We start from the raw sequence: 13367 nt of genomic DNA, 5'->3' as shown, positions 1-13367 counted from the left end.
AATCTTCCTTTTGTTAAGATGTATGAGTTCCCTATAAATATTGGAGATTAGGCCCTTATTAGATATAACATTGGCAAATATGTTCTCCCATGCAGTGGGCTTTCTTGTTGTTTTGTTGATGGTTTATTTTGTTGTGCAGAAGCTTTTTATTTTGATAGTCCCATTTGTTTATTTTTTCCTTAGTATCCATTGCCCTATGAGCTGTATCAGTAAAGATATTGCTACAACATATGTCTGATATTTTGCTGCCTATGGATTCTTCTAAGATTTTTATGGTTTCCCATCTTCTGTTTAAGTTCTTTATCCATTTTGAGTTTATTTTTGTGTATGATGTAAATTGGTGGTCTAGTTTCATGTTTTGCATGTCTGTCCAGTTTTCCCAACACCATTTATTGAAGAGACTGCCTTGACTCCATTGTATGCTCCTGCCTCCTTTGTCAAATATTAATTGAGCATAATGGCTTGGGTTGATTTCTGGGTTCTTTGTTCTGTTCCATTGGTCTATATGTCTGTTCTTGTGCCAGTACCAGGCAGTTTTGAGAACAGTGGCTTTGTAAGATAGCTTGATATCTGGTATTGTGATCCCTCCAACTTGTTCTTTCTCAAGATTGCTGTGGCTATTCGAGGTCTTTTTTAATTCCATATGAATTTTTGGAGAGTTTGTTCTAGGTCTGTGAAATATGCTGTTGGTATTTTAATGGGGATTGCATTAAATCTATAGATTGCTTTGGGTAGTATGGACATTTTAATGATGTTGATTCTGCCAATCTATGAGCATGGTATATTCTTCCATTTGTTTATGTCTTCCTCTATCTCTTTTTTAAATATCCTGTAGTTTTCCAAGTATACGTCTTTTACCTCCTTAGTTAAGTTTATTCTTAGGTATCTTAATTTTTTTCGTACAATGGAAAATGGGATTTTTTTGTTTCTCTTTCTGTGAGTTCATTATTGGTATATTAAAAAGCCATAGATTCCTGGGTGTTAATTTTGTATCCTGCTACATTGCCAAATTTATTTATTATGTAAAGTTCATTTTTATGTATGTATTTATTTGTTTGCCTGCTTGCTTACAATATTGTAAAAATTGTTACCAGTATCAAAAGCTTGTAACAACAAACAAAATGCTAGGCCTCTGTGATTTTCAGAGTGTTATAAAGGAACAAATAACATAATCAAAGAATTTAGCTTAAACATATCTAAATGGCAGAGGGATGAACAGAGGTAAGGAAACCAATAAGGGATGGTGACATACCCAGAGACTAGCATCAGAGTGGAGCCATGATCATCTCTAGGATTGATGGAGAAAGGGGAGGACACAGTGTCACTGAAACCTGGTATGAGTTATACACATGGAGGAAGGGCCTCTCACCTGAAGCTGAGACATGGAGGGAAACAGATTCTACTGAAACGCATCAAGACTGGAGCAGATCAGCAGCAGGGTATGCAGAGGGATCATTCCTTCACCTTCTTGAACCTTCCTGTCCTTCAGCCTCTTACTAATGTCTGCCACTGGCCTAACCCAATAAGAAACCAGGGGACAAGAAAGATAGCAAGGTAGTGAAGAGAAGATACAACTTTGCTGGTTAGAGTTTGACTGGGAGAGGGAGCTAGAGATGACACCCAACACACCTCCTTTGGTTCCATGATATTGTATGAAGATGGTTCCTAACTTATAATTCTCATTTTTTAAAGGAAAATATCTGTGGTTTTGTCTCTTCTTGATAGCCTACCAGTAATAATTTGACTCTCTCATTTCTAGCAGGACCTTTTAATAAATTTTCCTTAGATTATTTCCATACTGCACTAAATAAGGGAGGTAAGGTGACTAAATAAGGATATTTCATTAAAAATATAACCCATGAAATGTAAGTTTCCCTCTGGAAATTTTTTTCAGACCACCATGGGAATAACATACAGAAAGAAGTTCTGTATTTTTAAAAAATATATTTTTATTGATTTCAAAGAGGAAAGGAGAGGGAGAAAGAGATAGAAACATTAATGATGAGGGAGAATCATTGATCAGCTGCCTCCTGCATGCCCTACACTGGGGATTGAGCCTGCAACAAGCATGTGCCCTGACTGGGAATCAAACTGTGATCTCCTGGTTCATAGGGCGATGCTCAACCACTGAGCAACACTGGCTGGGCCAGGAAGAGGTGCCATCATGTCTGAAACAAAGTTAATGAGGTATACATGATGTCACAGGGATGCCTGGAAATGTCTTAAGTGAACTTGGTTTGGATAGGGCAACATAGGCAAGAAACCAACAGAGGTAGATAATAGCAAGAAAGGAATTTATAACTAGAGGATGTGATTTAATTTTACCTTGGAACCCACTTAAATAATTCAAGTTAAGCCTCCTATTACTTTGCAGTTTGGATAGCTGAGTTTGTCTTATGTCATCTAGGTTACTTGGAAAATTTATTAAGAATGGCATTATCTGATAAGAGACATTCTATTAAATTGAACCATATTAATTGCTAATTGCCCATTTCAACCTTTAAAAACAGTTAAACAGTGGAACCATCTAATATATAAATGTATGTTAAGTTTCTGAGTTTTTAAAAAAATGACCAGATAAAGACATGCAACTTTGCTTTTTGATATTTATTAGTTTCCTCAAAATACCTTACCTTTTTTAAATGGTGTTAATTTACTTGGTTGAATACTAGCAATTTTGTAGGACATATGTAAGACTTGTATTATAACCAATGTCAACAAGTACATTTGTGCCTGATTAGTCTCTTTGACATAGCACTTTTGGAAAGTAATTTGTTTATCTCTTCCACAGCACATGCTTGTACAAAGTTCTTTTGTTAATATAACACATACACTTATCTTTTTCATTAAGCACTTTGAATGTAGACAGATGCTGTGGTGATGGGGGAATAACACATCTCTCTAATACATTTTAAAAAATCAAAAATAGCAAAGCTATTATTTCTTCTTTGGCACTTTTACTATTTATAAGAACGCTCTATAAATATATATTCTTATTCAATTTTCACTCCTGTAGAATTTAGTAGGAGCTGAGTGTTAATGAGAACATCCTTTGGTAGTAATTTTCTAACCTTCATTTCCGAAGAGCTCTAACTAGTTATTTGTCATTGTAAACAAACATTAATTTTGATGTGTTAAAGACTTAAAAAAGAAACATGTATAATACTATTTTTCATAGAAACTCTCTCCCATTGGTATTCTATATTGTACTTTTGTATGAAATATGTAAATATTATCTAGATACATTTCTGTATTTAGGCCTGTAGCAATTTATGAGGTAAATAATTAGCTTTTAAATTGATGTTTAAAATTGTATGATAAAATAATTTTCAATATAAGCCATTTGTGGGTTTGTTGTTGTTTTTGCATGTTCCTGGGTCTTAAATAAATAGGAGCTTGAAAGTGAATATAGTATCCTTAATTTCATAAACTATTAATTAGCATGACTTAAAATTTTGTTTTACTAAAAGTGAACTTCATTGTAAAAAAAAATAAAGAATAAAGAAAGGGAAGAAAGAGAGAACTGGATAAAGAGAAAGGAAGGAAGGAAAGAAGGAAGGAAGAAAAAGAAGCCTAAAGCAAACTAAAAATCAATTTAAAAATATAGTGGCAGGAATTATATGCCCATGTGTTAGAGAGTTTACTCTATGTGTATCCTCAATTGGCTGTGCCCTTTAGTTGACCAGAGAGGGCAGGTGACACTGACCTGGGTCACGTGTGGTGAGGGATGATAAAGGACAGGAGGAGAGCTCTTCCTCATTGCCTTGGCAGACATTTCCCTCTATATTACCATGGCTCCAACTATTGTTTTTAGAAGAGAATTTTCAGTAAAAGCAATGAGTTTGAGGTTACAGCTGAACATGAATCAGGGGGAATTATTACAGCAATGGCTACCTCTGCTCAGGTTTAATTCTCAGATATCATCTCAACATTTGCTCAGGGCAGGTGGTCTCAAAGACTTAGCTTACGGTATATTCTTTCAACACTTAAATGGAATTAGAGAAGCTGCCAAAAATAAGACCAGAGTAAGAACTGGCCTCCTTAGACAGCTGAATGAAGACTCTCTATGTGCTAATAAATATGTCATTTCATGTCCCAAGCCTTCCTTTTCTCACATGTAAATTGGTATCTGTCTTGCTGGTCTCAGGGGAGTGTTATGGGCTTAGATGAGAGACTATATTTAAAAGTTCTTTAGTAGTGACCAAGCATTATGCAGGTGGAAGGTGTAGGGTTACAATTGTATTTGAAGGATAATTTGAAGGCATTGAACTGGAAAACTTCTCTGAAAAAGCTAGAAAACATAAATTCACAGAAAGTGAACTAAACCATTTGTACGTTTGGACAGTCTGCTCCCAGGGGCTTTTGTGCATCAGAATGTAAGTCTAAGGGAACCCAAACTTGAAGTGCTCAGAAAGCAACTAAAGATGGCTTGCAGGAGAAATACTTGGACCTCAAAGACAGGGTTGACACTGATGCCATGAGTGGTGTCAAACTGAAGTTCAGAGGTATGTAGAGATAAAGCAATTATTCATTCATTTGTACGTTTATTAAGTGCCTGCTATGTACTAGGCCAGTGGTCGGCGAACTCATTAGTCAACAGAGCCAAATATCAACAGTACTTCTTCAAAATAGACTCGCCCAGGCTGAAAAACGACTTCTGCGCATGGGCCACGAAGTTTCAATCGCACTGTACACGCGCCCACACGTGGTATTTTGTGGAAGAGCCACACTCAAGGGGCAAAGAGCCACATGTGGCTCGTGAGCCGCAGTTTGCCGACCACGGTACTAGGCTCTAAATGCCAAGGATACCAGATTGGCCCTCTGGGAGCTTCTGTTCTAGTGAAGATAAGGAAGTGATAATGGATAAAAATATAGTATAAAATTGGGAATGTAGACAGTAGACAGTAGGGTAATAGCATGATTCTTAAAGGTGAATTAAGCTACAAGTGGGTCTTCTACCCCCTATCTCTAGAAAAAAGGAGATAAAGGGCAGAGGAGTGGTACTATCTGTTCCAGCATTCTCACAAACACAGTCTTTGAAGTTCCATCCTTAGAATTTGTGTTCAAATCCACGTGTCATCTGGACCTTTATTTCTTCCCCATTTTTCTTGGATAACCTCATTTAAACTTTATTGCAAGTTTTATAACTTTTATCCTAGCAATCCCCATACTAAAAAGTTTAATGTGCTTTCTATAGTTTTAGTACGTGTTCATTAAATGTATAATCAAATTTTTAACAAATTAAAAACAAGTCAATAAAGGCTTTCTGAGTACCACTTAAAATAATCTTCCACCAGTGGGATCTCTTAGACTTTGGGAAGCACTGCTTTATTGTGCTCATCCCTTTGGAAGTCCCTGTATTATAATCCCAGCATAAACAACACATCTATAAGGCTCGGAGCCTCTAAGTTTGGATGTCTTTAGCAACTCTCAGGGAGCCATTTTCTGGGGAATTCCAACTTTCTCGGAAAGCTCACCTTTGTGGGTGAGCCCTGAGAAAGTTTCCTTTATCCCCTTTTCAAGATGAAGTTAGAAGTTGGGTGTCTCCATCTTTCACCTCTGCTCCCAGTCTTGGTGCTCCTGACTCAGCATCTGCAGTGAATACTTGCTCCATGCAGTTCAGTTGATGTAGCAACCATGACATTTGCCTCATACAGATTCAGAAAAGGTGTCCCCGTATGTGCTGCTTGTGCTAAATCTCCTGACACGTTTATTTTCAACTTATTGCATATTAGGTTTCAGGTCTTCAATTTGCATCTTTCTGGCAAATAACTAGCAGGTGTCTGGAGTTGAAGGTACATAAACACAGGCAAATTCAAGTGGCAAAGCTCAGAGAAGAAAACAAAGAATACACCATAGTTGTTGAGCCTGTTCGCTTGAGTAGCCTTGTTAAATTGTCTTGCCCTTTCTGCTGCAAAAGTGTCAAACTATATAAAGCAGCATCATTTAAAATTATTGTAGGTTATTTCTGCAGTTGCTCGTTGGTAGTTTCTGTTTTGTTTACCCCTGGATCAAAAGTAGCTTCTGACTTTTGTAAAATATTTTTTATTGAAAAAGTATACAATACATATCAAAGAGAAGCTTTTTTTCTAACTCATGTCAATTTTCAAATTGTGTCATAAGGAATGAAATCAGAAAAATATGAACCATATTTTTTAACAGGGCCTTCATTAAAACCACTCACAAAAGCAGACAATCTCTGTTCTTTTTCATTCAGCTAAGAATTACTATTTCGGTAATAACAGTCATATGATACAATTTCCTTTTTCATTTGAAATATCTCATTTTGTTACTAGGTAATCTTAGATTACTGAATTCTAACTAAACTTTGCCACTTAGGAGTCCAACAATCTGAGCAGAAACAACTTCTTAGATTCTCAGTTTCAACTGGAAAATGGGCATAATAATAATTGAGCTAACAGCTGCCTTATAGACTTAAGGAAATTAAGAAAATTTATGTGAAACTTGGTTTATAAATTCTATGTTACTATAAAATGTACAATATTAGAACACATATAAATTTACATATAAATTATATTATGTGCATAATATTAATTGGCATATATTGCAATTATTTAATGATAGTCAATAATACCATAAGACTTCATAAAATTAAAGTGTCCAGGGATAATGATAAACATGCTTTCAATTTCAAATATTAATATATGTGTATATATTTATGTGTGTGTCAGTATATATATATACTGACATGAAGTCCTAGTGGTTTGCTCCTTAAGAATCTTTCTGGCCCAATCAGTGTGGCTCAGTGGTTGAGCATTGACGTATGAACCAGGAGGTCATTGTTTGATTCCCAGTCAGGGCACATGTACAGGTTGTGGGCTCGATCCCCAGTGTGGGGCATGCAGGAGGCAGCCAATCAATAATTCTCTCTCATCATTAATGTTTCTATCTCTCACTCCCTCTTCCTTTCTTTCTGAAATCAATAAAAAATATATTAAATAAATAAATAAATAAGTAAGTAAAATGAAATTATATATATTTTTAAAACGGATCTTTCTGGATTTTTTGTGAACAACATGAATTTTAATACTAAATTAATTGCTATAGTTACTTAGAATTATAACTTTTTATTTTGTGTTTTTAAATGGCTTTTGCTAGAGTAGCCTTGTTAAATTGGGCTATGTAAACACATAGTTATTTTCCCAGCTCACATTAGGTGCATGGTTTCACTGCCAATTTTCCATCGTTGTAATTATAGCCATAGCAGGTCTTAACTTATTTGAACTAAACAGTTTACTGTCTCGGAACCATATTTTTGAATTTTCTTTGCAAGTTATACATTCATTAGATTTTTTTAAAGGTGAAATTACTTTATATATATGCATACATATGTTATATATACAGAAATTTAAACTGTGTATGAGATGTATTCACAATTCTTGAAAAGTTGGTAATTCTGACCTCCAATAGATGTTTCAGAAACAGTAAGGAAAACTTTCACTTAAAAAGATGTTCTTTATACTTTAAAATAACTTTAATTTCCTTGGATGTAATACTATATAATTAAGTAATCCCCGTTATACATAAAGACGTGTTAGATGTAAAAACATAGTTCTGCCACCACAGCTAAAAGAAATGTTATCATTAAATGGTTTCTACATTCTTGAGAAAAGTAATAAATATCCCATATCTGATAATTTTTTTAAAAAAAGCATTAGCCATATTGACTATCCAGTTCCAGCAGGGAAACAGGAAAACATAGAAGACATAGTATAAAATACTGTTTGCCAACCTTGGCTACCATGAATGGCATTATTAACTAAGATTCACTATCATAAAGCATCTCTTGTAGCTCTCACAATTTGCAGTTCTCTAAGTTCAAATAGAAGTTCTTTGTAATATTGTTATTCTAAAATTCACCTCTAGTCTGATAGGTAATTTTATTTCCTTAATGGGCAATTTCCACTAATTTGTTGCTGAATGGTATACAACTACTTTACTGTGGTCTGATTTGGTACTAAGTTTGATTACTTGCCTACTTCTGCATCAATACAATTCACATAATTGTGTTTAGGTAAACTCAATCCCCACTGAATTTTGAGTTATGTTTTCACCAATAATTTTCTTATATTAATGAGGGACATTGTCATCACTAGACTTGTTCAGGGTAGATCAAAGAAGTTTGAGTCTGAGAAAGGAAGGGTTGACATGATGCACTGTTACATTTCAGAGCCTAATATGTACATTAGATCCATTTTCAACAAGCCCAAACTCTCAAGCACCAGAATTTGTCTTATTTGGATCAAACTGTCATTTTCTTTTTTCTTCTCCAGAACTTGGCTTCACTTACCTACCTCATTTTTTTTCTTAGAACAAATGAGCTAAGAAATTCCTAAACAAAAGTTGTGAAACTCCATAATCACCCACTAAGCAAATTTAATTTACCAGTTTGTCTGAAAACTATTGATTAAAACAGGAAGAAATAAACCAGAAAAAAACACTTTGGTCTATGTGCTTTCCTGACATCTCCTAAATTAATTTTCTTTATTGTGTATGCTGAATCATTTGCAGGCTCACAATAAATTTGACATACATGTAAGTGATTTGTAGGCAGAGACAATATTTGTACTTATATTTGAGCTAGTTTTTTATTGTGTTTTTTTTTTGCATTCATACAAGATTATCTTCAATTCATTCAATTCAGATGACTGTAGACTTCGTCCTTCTAAGTAATATTAATTGTATTTGAATTGCAAATGACCCCACAATTTCATTTTTAATTTCAAGCCTGGGGACTCAAAGATTCTACTAAAATCCAAACAGATGTTCAACATGAAGAATGTTTACAGACTTACTGAATCAAATGTTTTCAGTTACTGAAAGAAACCCATTTTTTTTAGAGTAGACTCACACAGTGATTGTGTGTGCAATGGATTATTAAAACTCTTTGGTTTCTACATTATAGAGTTTAGAATCTTAAACAATTGTTTTGTTTAGGGAAAATACATGAAACAATGATTTTCAGATATCGGCAAATAGGAAGTGAAGTTCACTGATACCAGAAAAATAGAAAATAAGCAAGCTAAGTCCTAACAATTTCCTTAAATTACTATCCTGAGATTTTCCAGGCCCTGGTCTGGCAAAAAATACAGGCAAAACCAGGTGGCTACCCTGCAGAGAGAGGATAGAATTGGAAAATTCAGAAGGACAAGAAGCTGGAGCTTCTAGGACAGAATAATGGTGAGGAGAAAGTTGCACAAAGAAGGAATGATCTCCAGAAACAGGCTAAGGGTTTCCCTCTCTGAGTCCTCAGCTGAATACTGATCAGTGTGTGCATGTGAGCAAACTGCCAAGCCCAGGAGAGAACCTCCTGTAAATATCAGACAGAAAAATACTGGTGCTATATCTAGTCTTTAAGAATTGATATTCCATTGAAGTATAGACATGGATGCCCAAAATGAAATCACACACACACACACACACACACACACACACACACACTCACACACAAATTGATCTTCTCAATAGTCAGGATGGAAAAACTTATAAAACATGGGTCATTGAGCAATGATATAAAATGCCATTGCCTAGGTAGTGGAGAAAAATTAGCCCTGGACTAAAGTCCTTTCTGATCCTACCTAGCAAAACTCAGAAATAAGCTTCAAAAATGATCAAACTATTTCTACATGACTTTAAAACCCTAGGGGTAAAAAAGCTCAACAGTATTTTTAAAACACAAAAATATTTGAAGAAGTAATCAGCCAAATTTTCAGAAATAAAAAAGAAAAGGCTCAATGAACCATGCATAAGAAAATTACAACTACATGGTACATCAGAATCAAATTGATTAATACTGGTTATAAAGAGAAAACTCTTAAAAGCAGAAAGAGAAAAAAAGACAGTACAAATTGAGAAAAAGATTAGGATGATGCATGGCTTCTCTTAGGAATCAATATAAACCAGAAGATAGTGGAACCATGTCTTTAAAGTACTGAAAGAAAATAAAATTGTCAATCAGGGAGTTTATATTCAGTATGAAACCTTTCAAAAACTAAGGTGGATAAATATTTTTCCAAGAAACAAAAGATGAAAAATTTAATTACTGTTAGATCTACAATATAAGAATGCCAAAGGAAATTCTTCAAATAGAAGAAAAAATTACACCAGATAGATATCTGGTGGATTTACACAAAAGTATGAAGAGCACCAGAATTAGTAGGATATGGATACATTTAATTTTTGTTTTAAAACTCAGTTTAAAAGATAATTTTTAAGCAAAAATAATAACAGTGCATTGTGGGGTTTATACTTAAACACAGCAGCAAAATTTAAAACAGCAATATTAAAAATGCTAGGATAGGTAAAACGAAAATATTCAGTTATATACAAAGTGGTATAATATTATTTAAAGATAGACCTTATTAAGTTAAAGATATATACCAGAAACCCTGAAAGAAAGTTCTAAACAAACATACACAGGACATTAGAACTAATAAAGCAACATGGAGATCAAGTGAAATCATAAAAGGTAACTAATCCTAAATAAGGCAGAAAAAGAGAAAGAAAAGGAACAAAGAACAAATGGAACAAAGAAAAAACAAAATAGATTTAAACTCAGTCATGTCAATAATCACATTATATATAAATGATCTACCACGTCAATTTATTTTTTAAAAATCGTTATTGTTGAAAGTATTATATGTCCTTCTTTTTTTCTCCCATGGACACCTTATACCCAACCCCTACCCCAGGCCTCCACCACCCTAATGACTGTCCATGGGTTATGCATATATGCATACAAGTTCTTTGGTTGATCTCTTCTCACTAACCCATCCACCCCCACCTTCCCTCTGAGATTCGACAGTCTGTTCCATGCTTCTATATCTCAATTTAAAGGCAAAGATTGTCAATTTGTCAAATTGTATAAAAAGCAAGGCTACTATTTGCTGACTGTAAGAAGCTGAATTTAAATGAATGCCACAAAGAACTTGAATGTAAAAGGATAGAAAATATATATACCATTCTAACACTAATGAAAGGGCTTTTGGAATAACTATGAAATATTAGACCATGTAGATTACAGAGCAAAGAGTGGTAAAGGATGTTATTACATAAGGATGATGTAGTCAATTCATTAAGAGAACATAACAATTATTAATGCTTAAGTATTTAATAACATACTTTCAAATACATGAGGTAAAAATGTCATAACTGAAAGGATAAGTAAACCAATTTACAATCTAGCCAAATATATCAACACCACTCTCTCAATAATCAATAGAAAATGTACAATAAAAATTAAATCCACAAGGATACAGGAGACTTGAGTAATACTATCACCTAATTCACAAAGTTAACATTTAGCAATTACCACTTTATTCAGCAAGAAGAGGCTATACATCCCTAGCAGGTTTGGCTCAGTGGATAGAGTGTTGGCTTTCAGACAAAAAGGTTCTGGGTTTGAGTCTGGTCAAGGCTCCTCCCCGTCCCCGTTTCAGGCCCTCGTCAGGGTGGGTGTAGGGAGCAACCAATTGATGTGTTTCTCTCACATTGATGTTTCTCTCTGTCTTTCACTCTCTCTAAAAGATCAATGGAAAAATATCCTTGGGTGAGGATTAACAAAACAATCAAACAGACAAAAAGAACAGGATATACATTGTTTTCAAGTACATAAAGAAATTTTTTTTAAGCAGATCATATTCTTTACAAAGTCTTCAAAGGTTAGGATCTAAATAAGTTATAGCAAAACTAAAGAGTAAGTTTAAAAAATCAGAAAGTATTCTGAGCTGAATGAAAATGAAAACAATATATCAAAAATTATTTTGTGCAGCCAAAGCATTTCTTAGAGAGGAATTTATAGCATCTTTAAAAGCTAAAATAGTAAGTGCTAATTAAACCCAGAGTAAGAAGAAAAAGAAAATAATACATATAAGAATAGAGTCCTAGCTGGTTTGGCTCAGTGAATAGAACACCGACCAACAGACTAAAGGGTTCTGGTTCGATTCCGGTCAAAGGCACATGCCGGAGTTGCATGCCTGATCCCCAGGAGGTGGCGTACAGAAAGCAGCTGATCAATGATTCTCATTATTGATGCTTCTATTTCTCTTTCCTTCTCCCTTCCTTTTTGAAACCAGTAAAAATATATTTTAAAAGAATGAAGTTATGTGATGATGAAGCAAGATCAAGGAAAACCTGATTCAAGTGATGTTTGTATAATGAGGTCATAAAGTCTCTAGGTTATTGATGGAGATTTCTATCTATCTTCACAAAGCTGTCCACAGTACAGTGGACTAACATTATGGTATATATTAAGCCCCCCATACTTTTCTTAATAAAAAAACTACAACATGCCCTACTCGAGTTCTAATACGAAAGGAGTCAAGATTCTCTCTTCCAAGAATTTGGAATTGAATTTAAGAGGTGCTAGTTTTCAGATGGTTACAAGAGATGAACATTTAAACTCCAGAACTGTGAGGAAACCAGAGCAGTGAGAGAAATAAAAAAGCAGGTGTTCAGAAAGAAGCAGACATGAGACTCAAGGGTCCCAAAGGAAGAGATTAAAGAGTGGAGGGGGACAGCAGGCTTCTAATGGTCTCTTTTTGCTTCCAGGAGGTCTCCATACACTGTTCTTTTACCCATGAGTGTTCTGAAATATACTTGATTCCTTACTTGAAATTTCCTTTTCTCCTTAAGTTAGTAATTTTTTTGTAATTGAAAAATTATATGAAAAATAAAACTAACAACTTAGAACAACAAAAAATAATGTGTGTGAATGAGAGAGGGAGAGAGAAGGAGTAAGCTAACTTCAGGGTATATACATAAACTGTTACTAGTGATTATGTGTGGACAGTGTAACCATAGGTGATTTTACTTTTTCAGATATACTTTACATTTAGAGAGAAATATGTATATATTTTTACAAATAAAGAAATGTGCCACTTCATACCAATTAGAATTATTACAGGTAAAAATTTCTACTGGTTTGATATTTGAACTTTAATTACAATAGTTACACCCCCCGCCCCCCCCCACACACACACACTTTGAAAACATATTTTAATTGATTTTTTACAAAGAGGAAGGGAGAGTGATAGAGAGTTAGAAACATTGATGAGAGAGAAACATTGATCAGCTGCTTCCTGCCTGCCCCCCACTAGGGATCAAGCTCTCAACCAAGGTCATGCCCTCCACCATAATCAAAGCTGGGACCTTCCAGTCTGCAGCCCGATGCTCTATCCACTGAGCCAAACCTGTCAGGGTCCTCTGCTCCCCACTTTTTAAATAGATTTGCTTGGAATATGAATGTTTATTTTATAATAAAGGAAAAATGGCACATTTAAAATAATTCAAAACAGATTTCACTGATATTCATATAGCCTATTTCAGATATGATATTCTATTGATTT

Source organism: Myotis nattereri (genome assembly GCF_964212035.1).
Source record: "Myotis nattereri genome assembly, chromosome: 7".
Taxonomy (NCBI): Eukaryota; Metazoa; Chordata; class Mammalia; order Chiroptera; family Vespertilionidae; genus Myotis; species Myotis nattereri.
The sequence above is the reverse complement of the archived record's forward strand: the minus strand, read 5'-3'. Positions refer to the sequence as shown.